General features: G+C 44.0%; 4 non-coding genes across 4 annotated transcripts; all 4 read right to left on the bottom strand.

Moving 5' to 3' along the window:
* Positions 1-2,038: 2,038 nt before the first annotated feature.
* LOC147271659 (U1 spliceosomal RNA) lies at positions 2,039-2,202 on the bottom strand. The gene has a single exon (XR_015116967.1). It is a non-coding gene; the product is annotated as a U1 spliceosomal RNA (small nuclear RNA).
* A 775-nt stretch (positions 2,203-2,977) lies between these two features.
* LOC147271658 (U2 spliceosomal RNA) lies at positions 2,978-3,168 on the bottom strand. Its single transcript, XR_015117382.1, has one exon. It is a non-coding gene; the product is annotated as a U2 spliceosomal RNA (small nuclear RNA).
* Positions 3,169-3,754: 586 nt separating this feature from the next.
* On the bottom strand, positions 3,755-3,918 carry LOC147271657 (U1 spliceosomal RNA). The gene has a single exon (XR_015116951.1). It is a non-coding gene; the product is annotated as a U1 spliceosomal RNA (small nuclear RNA).
* Positions 3,919-4,693: 775 nt separating this feature from the next.
* Positions 4,694-4,884, bottom strand: LOC147271656 (U2 spliceosomal RNA). The gene has a single exon (XR_015117288.1). It is a non-coding gene; the product is annotated as a U2 spliceosomal RNA (small nuclear RNA).
* Positions 4,885-14,659: the final 9,775 nt, after the last annotated feature.

Raw genomic sequence — 14,659 nt, 5'->3', positions numbered from 1 at the left:
TAGAGTTTCGATTAACCTCAAAGTGATGCTGACAGTCATGTAGTAAGAGTTGCTTCGAACCTCAAAGTAATGCGACAGTGATTTCAGAAGAATTGCGAATGATCTCAAAATGATGCGACAGTGATGTCGTAAGAATTGCTAATAAACTCAAAACGATGCAAACAGGAATGTAGTGATAGTTGCTAATAAACTCAGTGATGCTTACAGTAATGTAGTAAGAGTTGCTAAAAACCACAAAATAATGCGACTGTGATGTCGGAAGAATTGCTCATGATCTCAAAATGATGCGACGGTAATCTAGTAAGAGCTGCTAATAAATTCAAAATGATGCTAACAGTAATGTAGTGAAAGTTTCGAATAACCTCAAAGTGATGCTGACAGTCATGTGGTTAGAGTTTCGAGTAACCTAAAAATGATGCGGACAGTAATGTATTAAGAGTTGCTAATAACCTCAAAATAATGCGACAGTGATTTCAGAAGAATTGCTAATGAACTCAAAATGATGCTAACAGTAATGTAGTGATAGTTGCTAATAAACTCAGTGATACTTACAATAATGTAGTAAGTGTTTCGAACTCCCTCAAAATGATGCTGACAGTCATGTAGTAAGAGTTGCTACGAAACTCAAAATAATGCGACAGTGATGTCGGAAGAGTTGCTAATGAACTCAAAATGATGCTACAGTGATGTAGTAAGAGATGCTAAAAAACTAAAAATGATGCTGACGGTAATGTAGGAAGAGTTGAAACTAACGTTAAAATGATGCTACACTGATGTCATAAGAATTAATAATAAACTCAAAATGATGCTAACAGTAATGTAGTAAGTGTTTCGAACTACCTCAAAGTGATGCTGACAGTCATGTAGTAAGAGTTGCTACGAACCTCAAAATAATGCGACAGTGATGTTGGAAGAATTGCTAAAGATCTCAAAATGATGCTAACTGTAATGGAATGAAAGTTTCGAATGGCCTCAAAGTGATGCTGACAGTCAAATAGTAAGAGTTGCTACAAAACTCAAAATAATGCGACAGCGATGTCGGAAGAATTGCTAATGAACTCAAACTGATGCTGACGGAAATCTAGTAAGAGCTGCTAATGATCTCAAAATGATGCTACAGTGATGTCGTAAGAATTGCTAATGAACTCAAAATAATGCCAACAGTAATGTCGCGATAGTTGCTAATAAACTCAGTGATGCTTACAGTAATGTAGTAAGTGTTGCTACGAACCTCAAAATAATGTGACAGTAATGTAGTAAGAGTTGCTACGAACCTCAAAATAATGCGACAGTGATGTCGGAAGAACTGCTAAGGAACTCAAAATGATGCTAACTATAATGTAGTGAAAGTTTCGAATAACCTCAAAGTGATGCTGACAGTCACCTGGTTAGAGTTGCGAGTAACCTAAAAATGATGCTGAGAGTAATGTAGTAAGAGTTGCTAATAACCTCAAAATAATGCTACAGTGATGTCGTAAGAATTGCGAATGAATTCAAGAATGATGCTGACAGTAATGTAGTGATAGTTGCTAATAAACTCAAAGTGATGCTGACAGTAATTTATTAAGAGTTGCTACAAACCTTAAAATAATGACACAGTAATGTAGTAAGAGTTGCTATGAAACTAAAAATAATGCGACAGTGATGTAAGAAGAATTGCTAATGATCTCAAAATGATGCGACAGTGATGTTGTAAGAATTGAGAGTCCGGGTTTTCCAAGTTGATCTCCTCCCACGCATGAATTCTCTGGTATCATTCCACTTACTGCGAAGACGAGCCGTGGATGTATTGTCCTGAGCCCAGGGCTTGTCAGATACCATGACCCTCAACTAAATGTGGCAGAAACCCTGCCCTCTTCATTTAGGGCTGGAAGGTGTGAGAGATACTGGGAGCTCATCGAGGCTACGTCCTCTGCGGTCTCCTCAGGCTGGCCAGCACAAGAGGAGACCGCCAACTGGCCGGGACAGGCGGTCACCGTTGTTGTTGTTGCCGCCGTGGTCGGCCTTTCTTTCTTTCTTTCCTTTTTTCACACGATCACAGGGGAGCGCGCGGAGGCAGTCCCCCACTGTCAGAAATTATGCAGTTGAGATTCCCACATTTGGGGAATTCACCAGGGTCAGCACAGCCCCAGTGCAATGGCTGAGCCTCACCCGGGGAGAACCACCTTGCTGATCATGGTATCTCCCCTGCCAGGTAAGTATGACTCGCTGAGCTTAGGAACAGACATGAGCTCCAGGGACACAGCCTTCTGACTGACAGGCAGGGAGGCCGACACAGCGCTTGATCTTTCCTACCTTGTGCCAATCTGCCGCGTGCGCAGCCCCCTTTGTTTCTCACAACGATGCCGGATGTCGGATATCCCAAGCCCGGGAAGCTCGACCGATGCCGTTTTCAAGGCTCACCTTCTCGCTGGGGGCACCAGCGTGGCCTCTAACCGCACGCATCGTGCCCCGCAGTAAAAAAAACAATCTCCGTCCGCTTTCACCCTTGGATGGAGCGTCGCGACCATGAGAGCTGTCAACGCAAGCGGCCCAATTCCGAAAGACTGAAGGCAGCAAGCTGGGGTTTCACATTTCAACATCAAGTTCACAACCCATCTCTGGGCAAAACAGGCACATTGAAGGTTCAGGTCTTTCAGAGTGCATTCCAAAGCCTTTTGGGAAAGGCTCCGAGAGCAGTGCCGTCAGCGGACCTCCATCCTTATCTGGAGTGCAAACGGAGCCACAACTTGACGCCCAGCGGCAGCGCGGGCGGAAATCCAGCCCCGGCCTCATGTGCAGCACTCGAGAGTTGGCCTGAAGAGCACGGGATTTGCTCCTGACAAAAGGGGAGGGGCCCGCACTGTTCCTGGAAGGCCATTGCGGCCGCAGGCTGAGGAAAAGCTGCAGTGCAGGAGGAGAACCCTGGTCCGGCTTTGGGTGGAGCAGGTGAGCGAGTGCCTGGCGGAGGCTTGTTTTATTTCCGACGAGAAATGCGGGGCATTGCACCACTCCTGGAAACACTGCAATACCAGGTTGATGTGTGGAAAGGACGGAGCAAGCTCCCGTTCCATCTCCCTGTTCCAAAAAGCAATTTAATATATGGTTCCCGGATAGGGAACGTACCAGATATTAAACTGATAAGAACAGATACTACACTTGATCTTAGCCAAAAGGCCGAGAAGCGATGCCTGTCAGCCACCCGACGTGAGAGCCAGCACCCCCGGTACAGCCAATCGCGGCCGCGGCTGTGGGCAGGAACTGCAACATTTTGGGTGGCGACACAAAATGCAGTGCCATAAACACTACATCTGGCACACTGGTTGTCCCCACTGCTATCCAAAGCAAAGGCAATCGGTGCCTTCACCCTGCTATGCTAGTGGGGCGACTCAAAGTAAAACAAAGCGGTGTTCAAAGCCACAAGCCAGCGACTCATCCTGGAGTCGGGGTTTTCCAAGTTGATCTCCTCCCACGCATGAATTCTCTGGTATCATTCCACTTACTGCGAAGACGAGCCGTGGATGTATTGTCCTGAGCCCAGGGCTTGTCAGATACCATGACCCTCAACTAAATGTGGCAGAAACCCTGCCCTCTTCATTTAGGGCTGGAAGGTGTGAGAGACACTGGGAGCTCATCGAGGCTACGTCCTCCGCGGTCTCCTCAGGCTGGCCAGCACAAGAGGAGACCGCCAACTGGCCGGGACAGGCGGTCACCGTTGTTGTTGTTGCCGCCGTGGTCGGCCTTTCTTTCTTTCTTTCCTTTTTTCACACGATCACAGGGGAGAGCGCGGACGCAGTCCCCCACTGTCAGAAATTATGCAGTTGAGATTCCCACATTTGGGGAATTCACCAGGGTCAGCACAGCCCCAGTGCAATGGCTGAGCCTCACCCGGGTAGAACCACCTTGCTGATCATGGTATCTCCCCTGCCAGGTAAGTATGACTCGCTGAGCTTAGGAACAGACATGAGCTCCAGGGACACAGCCTTCTGACTGACAGGCAGGGAGGCCGACACAGCGCCTGATCTTTCCTACCTTGTGCCAATCTGCCGCGTGCGCAGCCCCCTTTGTTTCTCACAACGATGCCGGATGTCGGATATCCCAAGCCCGGGAAGCTCGACCGATGCCGTTTTCAAGGCTCACCTTCTCGCTGGGGGCACCAGCGTGGCCTCTAACCGCATGCATCGTGCCCCGCAGTAAAAAAAACAATCTCCGTCCGCTTTCACCCTTGGATGGAGCGTCGCGACCATGAGAGCTGTCAACGCAAGCGGCCCAATTCCGAAAGACTGAAGGCAGCAAGCTGGGGTTTCACATTTCAACATCAAGTTCACAACCCATCTCTGGGCAAAACAGGCACATTGAAGGTTCAGGTCTTTCAGAGTGCATTCCAAAGCCTTTTGGGAAAGGCTCCGAGAGCAGTGCCGTCAGCGGACCTCCATCCTTATCTGGAGTGCAAACGGAGCCACAACTTGACGCCCAGCGGCAGCGGGGGCGGAAATCCAGCCCCGGCCTCATGTGCAGCACTCGAGAGTTGGCCTGAAGAGCACGGGATTTGCTCCTGACAAAAGGGGAGGGGCCCGCACTGTTCCTGGAAGGCCATTGCGGCCGCAGGCTGAGGAAAGGCTGCAGTGCAGGAGGAGAACCCTGGTCCGGCCTTGGGTGGAGCAGGTGAGCGAGTGCCTGGCGGAGGCTTGTTTTATTTCCGACGAGAAATGCGGTGCATCGCACCACTCCTGGAAACACTGCAATACCAGGTTGATGCGTGGAAAGGACGGAGCAAGCTCCCGTTCCATCTCCCTGTTCCAAAAAGCAATTTAATATATGGTTCCCGGATAGGGAACGTACCAGATATTAAACTGATAAGAACAGATACTACACTTGATCTTAGCCAAAAGGCCGAGAAGCGATGCCTGTCAGCCACCCGACGTGAGAGCCAGCACCCCCAGTACAGCCAATCGCGGCCGCGGCTGTGGGCAGGAACTGCAACATTTTGGGTGGCGACACAAAATGCAGTGCCATAAACACTACATCTGGCACACTGGTTGTCCCCACTGCTATCCAAAGCAAAGGCAATCGGTGCCTTCATCCTGCTATGCTCGTGGGGCGACTCAAAGTAAAACAAAGCGGTGTTCAAAGCCACAAGCCAGCGACTCATCCTGGAGTCGGGGTTTTCCAAGTTGATCTCCTCCCACGCATGAATTCTCTGGTATCATTCCACTTACTGCGAAGACGAGCCGTGGATGTATTGTCCTGAGCCCAGGGCTTGTCAGATACCATGACCCTCAACTAAATGTGGCAGAAACCCTGCCCTCTTCATTTAGGGCTGGAAGGTGTGAGAGATACTGGGAGCTCATCGAGGCTACGTCCTCCGCGGTCTCCTCAGGCTGGCCAGCACAAGAGGAGACCGCCAACTGGCCGGGACAGGCGGTCACCGTTGTTGTTGTTGCCGCCGTGGTCGGCCTTTCTTTCTTTCTTTCCTTTTTTCACACGATCACAGGGGAGAGCGCGGACGCAGTCCCCCACTGTCAGAAATTATGCAGTTGAGACTCCCACATTTGGGGAATTCACCAGGGTATCCAAAGCCCGGGAAGCTCGGCCGATGCCGTTTTCAAGGCTCACCTTGTCGCTCGGTGAACCAGCGTGGCCTCGAGCCGCATTAGAATTGCTAATGAACTCAAAATGATGCTAAAAGTAATGTTGTGAAAGTTTCGAATAACCTCAAAGTAATGCTGACAGTCATGTAGTAAGAGTTTCTATGAACTTCAAAATAATGCGACAATGATGTCGGAAGAATTGCTAATAATCTCAAAATAATGCGACAGTGATGTCGGAAGAATTGCTAATGAACTCAAAATGATGCTGACGGTAATTTTGGAAAAGTTGAAACTAACCTCAAATTGATAATACAGTGATGTCGTAAGAATTGCTAATAAACTCAAAATGATGCTAACAGTAATGTAGTGATAGTTGCTAATAAACTCAGTGATGCTTACAGTAATGTAGTGTTTCGAACAACCTCAAAGTGATGCTGACAGTCATGTAGTAAGAGTTGCTACTAACCTCAAAATAATGCAACAGTAATGTAGTAAGAATTGCTAATGAACTCAAAATGATGCTGACAGTAATCTAGTGAGAGCTGCTAATAACCTCAAAATGATTCTGACAGTAATGTAGTAAGAGCTGCTAATAACGTCAAAATAATGCAACAGTAAAGTAGAAAGAGTTGCTACGAACCTCAAAATAATGTGATAGTGATGTCGGAAGAATTGCTAATGATCTCAAAATGATGCGACAGTGATGTAGTAAGAATTGCTAATGAACTCAAAATGATGCTAACAGTAATGGAGTGAAAGTTTTGAATAACCTAAAAGTGATGCTGACAGTAATGTAGTAAAAGTTGCTACGAACCTCAAAATATTGCGACAGTGATGTCGGAAAAATTGCTAATGAACTCAAAATGATGCTAACAGTAATGTAGTGATAGTTGCTAATTAACTCAGTGATGCTTAAAGTAATGTAGTAAGTGTTTCGAACAACCTCAAAGTGATGCTGACAGTCAGTTAGAAAGAGTTGCTTAAAATAATGCAACAGTAATGTAGTAAGAGTTGCTAACAACCTCAAAATAATGCGACAGTGATGTCAGAAGAATTGGTAATAACCTCAAAATGATGCTGAAAGTGATGTCGTCAGAATTGCTCATGAACTCAAGATGATGCTAACAGTAATGTAGTGATAGTTGCTAATAAACTCACTGGTGCTTAAAGTAATGTAGTCAGTGTTTTTAACAACCTCAAAGTGATGCTGACAGTCATGTAGTAAGAGTTGCTACGAAACTCAAAATAATGCTACTGTGATGTCGTAAGAATTGCTAATAAACTCAAAATGATACTAACAGTAATGTAGTGAAAGTTTCGAATAACCTCAAAGTGATGCTGACAGTCATGTGGTTAGAGCTGCGAGTAACCTAAAAATGATGATGACAGTGATGTCGTAAGAATTGCTATTGAACTCAAAACGATGCTAACAGTCACGTGGTGATAGATGCTAATAAACTCAGTGATGCTGACAGTAATGTAGTCATAGTTGCTAATAACCTCAAAATGATGCGACAGTGATGTCGTAAGAATTGCTAATGAACTCAAAATGATGCGACAGTGATGTCAGAAGAATTGCAAATGAACTCAAAATGATGCTGACGGTGATGTAGTAAGAGTTGCTAAAAAACTCAAAATAATGCGAAAGTGATGTCGTAAGAATTGCTCATAAACTCAAAATAATACTGACATTATTGTAGTAATAGTTGCTACGAACCTCAAAATGATGCTACAGTGAGGTCGTAAAGATTGCTAATAAACTCAAAATGATGCTACAGTGATGTAGGAAGAATTGTGAATGAATTAAAGAATGATGCTGATGGTAATGTTGTGAGAGTTGCGAAAAACCTCAATATGATGATTACAATAATGTCGTAAGAATTCCTAATGAACTCAAAATGATGCTACAGTGATGTTCTAAGGATTGCGAACAAACTCAAAGTGATGCTGACAGTAATGTAGTGAAAGTTTCGAATAACCTCAAAGTGATGCTGACAGTCTTGTAGTAATATTTGCTACGAACCTCAAAACGATGCTACAGTGATGTAATTAAAGTTACTAATGATCTCAAAATGATGCTGAGAGTGATGTCGTAAGATTTGCGAATAACCTCAAAAAATGCTACAGTGATGTAGGAAGAGTTGCTAACGACCTCAAAAACAATGCTACAGGGATGTAGGAAGAGTTGCTAATAACCTCAAAATAATGCGACAGAGATGTCGTAAGAATTGCTAATGAAATCAAAATAATGCTAACAGTAATGCAGTGAAAGATTCGAATAACCTCAATGATAATAATGAACTCAAAATGATGCTGACAGTGATGTAATGAGAGTATCTACTAATTTCAAAAAGATGCGAAAGTGATGTCATGAGAGTTGCTTCTAACCTAATAAATGATGCGAAAGTGATGTGGTGAGAGTTGCTACTATCCTCAAAATGATGCTACAGTGATGTAGTGAGAGTTTCGATGAACCTCAAAATGATGCTCCAGTGATGTACTGAGAGTTGCTTAAAACCTTAAAATGATGCTGACAGTCATGTAGTGAGAGTTGCTACTATCCTCCAAATGATGCTACAGTGATGTAGTGAGAGTTGCTTAAAATCTCAAAATAATGCGACAGTGATGTGGTGAGATTTGCTTCTGTCACGACCCGGCTCAGAAATCGTGACATCGAAGGAGGGAGACGCAGACTAAACGTGACACACAACTAATAATTTATTATTAGTAACGCAAAATCAACACAAGGCAAACCATAACGTACAGTGGAGTGTGGTTATCAGTAGTGTCAGTGGTGAGTGCGAGTGTGTGCATGAGTGTACAGGGGGTGTATGTGTGCGGTGTGATGGATGCAGAGAACTAAACAAGACATAACTCAAGAAACACAACCATCGCTCCGACGTGGGCCAGGAGGAGTGAGCGAGAGACAACCGGCCAGGTTGATCGCCTGCTTTATAGCTGGGAGACGCCGGGCCCAGGTGCTCCCAATTAGTCAGCAGCTCCGCCCCATGAAGCTCGAACCTGAGAAGGGAAGGAAGTCAAAAATAATGCAACGCCCCCATGCCCGTGACCATGGGGACGTGACACTACGAACCTCAATATGATGCTCCAGTAATGTAGTGAGAGTTGCTACTAATCTAAGAAATGATGCTCCAGTGATGTAAAAAGAATTGCTACAAACCTAAGAAATGATGCTACAGTGATTTAGTGAGAGTTGCTTAAAACCTCAAAATGATGCTACAGTGATGTAGTGAGAGTTGCTACGAAGCTCAAAATGATGCTACAGTGATGTCGTAAGAGTTGCTAAAAATCTCAAAATGATGCTTCAGTGATGTTGTGAGAGTTGCTAAAAACCTCAAAATGATGCTCCAGTGATGTAGTGAGAGTTGCTTCAAACCTTAAAATGATGCTGACAGTCATGAAGTGAGAGTTGCTACTTTCCTCAAAATGATGCTACAGTGATGTAGTAAGAGTTGCTAAAAATCTCAAAATGATTCTTCAGTGATGTGGTGAGAGTTGCTAAAAACCTCAAAATGATGCTACAGTAATGTAGTGAGAGTTGCTTAAAACCTCAAAATGATGCTACAGTAATGTAGTGAGAATTGCTAAAAACCTCAAAATGATGCTGTCAGTAATGTAGTGAGAGTTGCTACGAACCTCAAAATGATGCTACAGTAATGTAGGAAGAGTTGCAAAAAACCTCAAAATGATGCTACAGTGATGTAGTGAGAGTTGCTACGAACCTCAAAATGATGCTACAGTGATGTGGTGAGAGTTGCTACTAACCTCAAAATGATGCTACAGTAATGTAGTGAGAGTTGCTACGAACCTCAAAATGATGCTACAGTGATGTGGTGAGAGTTGCGAAAAACCTCAAAATGATGCTACAGTAATGTAGTGAGAGTTGCTACTAACCTCAAAATGATGCTACAGTAATGTAGTGAGAGTTGCTAAAAACCTCCAAATGATGCTACAGTGATGTAGTGAGAGTTGCTACTATCCTCCAAATGATGCTACAGTGATGTAGTGAGAGTTGCTACTATCCTCAAAATGATGCTACAGTTATGTAGTGAGAGTTGCTTAAAATCGATGAATGATGCTACAGTGATGTAGTGAGAGTTGCTACGAACGTCAAAATGATGCTCCAGTGATGTGGTAAGAGTTGCTAAAAATCTCAAAATGATGCTGTAAGTAATGAAGTGAGACTTGCTAAAACCCTAAAAATGATACTGACAGTAGTGTAGTGACAGTTTCTGCTTAACTCAAAATAAAGCTACAGTAATGTAGTGAGAGTTGCTACAAACCTCAAAATGATGCCAAAGTGATGGAATGAGACTTGCTACTAACCTAAGAAATGATGCCACAGTGATGTGGTGAGAGTTGCAACTAATCTCAAAATGATGCCAAAGTGATGTCATGACAGCTGCTACGAACCTCAAAATGATGCTAAAGTCATTTAGTGAGAGTTGCTAAAAACCTAAAAATGATACTGATAGTAATGTAGTGTGAGTTTCTGTTAACTCAAAATAATGCTACAGTGATGTAGTGAGAGTTGCTACCAACCTCAAAATGATGCTGATAGTGATGTCGTGAGAGTTGCTAAAAATCTCAAAATGATGCTATCAGTAATGTTGTGACAGTTGCTAAAAACCTCAAACTGATGCTACAGTGATGTAGTGAGAGTTGCTACTAATCTCAAAATGATGCTGACACTCATGAAGTGGGAGTTTCAAAAATCCTCAAAATGATGCTGACAGTGATGTAATGAGAGTTGCTACTAACCTAAGAAATGATGCTCCAGTGATGTGGTGAGAGTTGCTACGAACCTCAAAATGATGATTATAGTAATGTATTGAGAGTTGCAACTCACCTAAAAATGATGCTACAGTGATGTAGTGAGAGTTGCTAAAAACCTAAGAAATGATGCTGCAGTGATGTGGTGAGAGTTGCTAAAAACCGCAAGATGATGCAACAGTAATGTCGTGAGAGTTGCTACGATGCTCAAATGATGCTACAGTGATGTAATAAGAATTGCCACTAACCAAACAAATGATGCTACAGTGATGTAGTGAGAGTTGCGAAAAACCTCAAAATGATGCCACAATAATGTAGTGAGAGTTGCGACTAACCTCAAAATGATGCTGATAGTGATGTCATGAGAGTTGCTACGAACCTCAAAATGATGCTGAAGTGATGTAATGAGACTTGCGACGAACCTAAGAAAGGATGCTACAGTGATGTGGTGAGAGTTCTACGAACCTCAAAATGATGCTGACAGTAATGTAGTGAGAATTGCTACGAACCTTTAAATGATTCGACAGTGGTGTAGTAAGAGTTACTACTATCCTCAAAATGATGCTTCAGTGATGTAGTAAGAGTTGCTACTACCCTAAGAAATGATGCTCCAGTGATGTGGTGAGAGTTGCTAAAAACCTCAAAATGATGCTGACAGTAATGTAGTGAGAGTTTCTGCTAAACTCAAAATAAGGCTACAGTGATGTAGTGAGAGTTTCAACTATTCTCAAAATGATTCTTCAGTGATGTAGTGAGAGTTGCTACTAACCTCAAAATGATGTTACACTGATGTGGTGAGAGTTCTACGAACCTTAAAATGATGCTCAAGTGATGTAATGACAGTTGCTACTAATTTAAAAATGATGCTAAAGTGATGTAATGAGAGTTGCTCCGAACCTAAGAAATGATGCGACAGTGATGTAGTGAGAGTTACTAGGATGCTCAAAATGATGCTGACAGTAATGTAGTGAGAGTTGCTTAAAACCTAAAAATTGATGCTAAAGTCATGGAGTGAGAGTTGCTACTAATCTCAAAATGATGCTGAAAGTGATGTCGTGAGAGTTGCTACTAATCTCAAAATGATGCTAAAGTGATGTTGTGAAAGTTGCTATGTACCTAAGAAATGATGCTCCAGTGATGTGGTGAGAGTTGTTACCGACCTCAAAATGATGCTAGAGTGATGTCGTGAGAGTTGCTACTAACCTAAAAATGATGCTTACAGTGATGTCGTTAGAGTTGCTACTATCCTCAAAATGATGCTGAAAGTGATGAAGTGAGAGTTGCTACAAACCTCAAAATGATGGTGACAGTCATGTAGATAGAGTTGCTAAAAACCTCAAAAGGATGCTGACAGTGATGTAATGAGAGTTGCTACTTATTTCAAAATGAGGCTCCACTGATGTAATGAGAGTTGCTACTAACCTAAGAAATGATGCTACAGTAATGTAGTGAGAGTTACTACTAAATTAAAAATGATGGTGACAGTCATGTAGTGAGACTTGCTACTAACCTTAAAATGATGCTGACAGTGATGTCGTGAGAGTTTCTACGAACCTCAAAATGATGCTACAGTGATGTAATGAGAGTTGCTACTTATTTCAAAATGAGGCTCCACTGATGTAATGAGAGTTGCTACTAACCTAAGAAATGATGCTACAGTAATGTAGTGAGAGTTACTACTAAATTAAAAATGATGGTGACAGTCATGTAGTGAGACTTGCTACTAACCTAAAAATGAGGCTCCAGTGATGTCGTGAGAGTTGCTCCAAACCTAAAAAATGATGGTGACCGTCATGTAGTGAGAGTTGCTAAAAACCTCAAAAGGATACTGACAGTAATGTAGTATCCTTGCTAAAAACCTGAAAATGATGCTGACAGTGATGTAATGAGAGTTGCTATGAACCTAAGAAATGATGCTACAGTGATGTGGTGAGAGTTACTACGAACCTCAAAATGATGCTAAAGTGATGTCATGAGAGTTGCTAATAACCTCAAAATGATGCTGACAGTCATGTGAGCTTCATCAAGACCCAGGCCACTATTTGTGGTCATGCATCATTGTTGCTGACCAATGGTCCAACTTCATCAGTCAGTCAGTCAGAGACATTAGCATTTGTCGGCCTGGCCTGCTGCCAAAGACTAACACTGCTTTAGTTGATTTACCTGTGCAGCCATGTCACGCTCCTCTCGGCCACCTCCACGGTCAGACGCCAGGTTAAACCAGCCAATGGCGTAAGAATCACTCTCAGAATCTGAAGCCCTCGTAGCTGCAGGGTTTTTCCACACAGCTTCTGTTGAGAGACAAAGTCCATCACTTGATTAACTCTCACCAACAGAAATGTGCAGTTTTCCACTCAGGACAGCTGCTGCATGCTGCTGTTTGTAAAAAGAAGGTCCAGTGGATCCGTTCAGTTCTACATTATTCAGCAGAGAGACGTCACCATTGAATAATGACCATATTTCCTAAAATTATAGCTCAACCACAGAGGGACCAGGCTACTAGAATGACCTCTGTTTACTAGAAGTGCTTCTCCTATGGTGGTGAACTCCTCAGCTGTCAGTGGAGTCAAATCTGTCTTAGAGAGGCCAGAGGTTCCCACACTGGTTCCCTCTCATCATGCAGCCCTGACAGCTGTGTGTGCTGTTCCAGCGTGTTGGCACCTCACTGATGAGTTTCAGGGTTGGCCCTCCCATCTGTTGCTGCACCTGAGCCAGCTTCTCCTTGGCTGTAGTGCTGATCTGAAGGATGTGACAGTGTTCCTGGCTTTGTGTCTGATGATGGAAGTGGGGATCTGATCACAGGATTTTCTGACTCCTAGATTCAGACGATGTGCAGTGCAGACTGAGTGGTGAATTTGGAGCTGTCTAGTGGATGCTGTCATGTTTGGTGCTGCGTCGCTCACAAGACACTTGACTTTGTTGGTGATGGCCCAGTCCTCCATCATGCCTCTTTGGACTGGGGCCACACTGTCAGCAAGGTGACTTTGTGGAAAGTCTTGCACTCCCAACACATTCATTCTCACGAATGCAGTGACAGGTCAGAGCCAAGGGAGCCTCCATGTCCACAGATGTCCACATGGCAGCTGGACTTCCTTTTTCACTCCTTCCCGTTCCTCCTGGTACTTTTTGGCCACCGTTTGTTTGATGGTCTGAAAATGACACCCAGAGTAAATCAATACATTGAAATTAAAGATGAAATAAACTGGAGATATCAACGACTGCTTTAGATCATTTCCACACAAACCTTTCTGGTTGGCAAACATATGAGGCTCAAGGACCTGAACCAGTTCCCTGAACCCTTCCCTCTCAACAGTGCTGAGGGGCTGGCAGTCCTTCAGGATGAAATTCAGCAGAGCCTCATCCAGCAACTGCTTCCTGGAAGCTGGATGGTTAAAGATGAAGGAGAGAAGAAATGAATAGGAATTAATGATCAATGAAGCAACTGTGAGTCAGTTGGAGAGTGGCTGTATACCTGAGTTCATCCTGGTGGATCTGGGACTTCATTCTCATGCCTGGCCCCATCATGCCTCAGCACTGAAGAGGTGCTTTTGTTGAGATGAGACGCTTCTGTCCAACAAATGCGACATTCAACCTGCAGAAAAGAACATGAGTCCTCAGCTAAAAGTTCCTTTCTTCATGGTGACTGGTGTTTCTTAGTCTGAGACCACCAGGTTTCCAATGAGGTGTATCGGATACGTTGTTGTGTGCCGCTGAAATCCGTCCAATTCCGGCGTTGTTTCCTCATGAAATGTGTTTGCCTTAAAGCTCATGAAAGTGTTGAACCACAATATCGTTCACCATAACTGAGTCAACTTCAAGATAACCTACTTCTACATTCCAGTCCCGGCTGCCCCTGTTCTGCTGCAGTCCAGAAAACAACAACCCGATACAATTGGCGCTCCTTCCCACACCTCCGGCCCGGATCCGCATGGTTCCGCTGACTGACTGTGAGACGCACTCCCTCCAGAGTGGCACAGCCCGATGGGGGTCCTTATCTGGCACGGGGGCGTAAAACAGGTGCGACTGGAAAGCCTGGTTTATTCTGCGTCGAGGGAACGCGTTGCTCTGCTCTTCACTGCCAAGCCGCTAGGGGGTGTGGTTTTGTCTTTGTATTGTTTACGGGGCTCTTGTCGGATTCCTTGGTTTTCTTCCGGTCACAGACAACAATTGTTGGCCTTTTTTCAGTCTTTGTAGTGCCGCGAAGAGGAGTTGTAGAGGTGGTCGTACTTGAGCACCTCCTCGATCATCCTTTCTTCAGCTTGGTCCATTTTTTCTTGGAGCTTTCACCACAGAAA

Source organism: Aulostomus chinensis, chromosome 1, assembly GCF_037954235.1.
Source record: "Aulostomus chinensis isolate RoL2024-O1b breed Wild chromosome 1, RoL_Achi_v1.0, whole genome shotgun sequence".
Taxonomy (NCBI): domain Eukaryota; kingdom Metazoa; phylum Chordata; class Actinopteri; order Syngnathiformes; family Aulostomidae; genus Aulostomus; species Aulostomus chinensis.
Note: the sequence above shows the minus strand (reverse complement) of the source record. Positions and strands in the feature narration are given on the sequence as shown.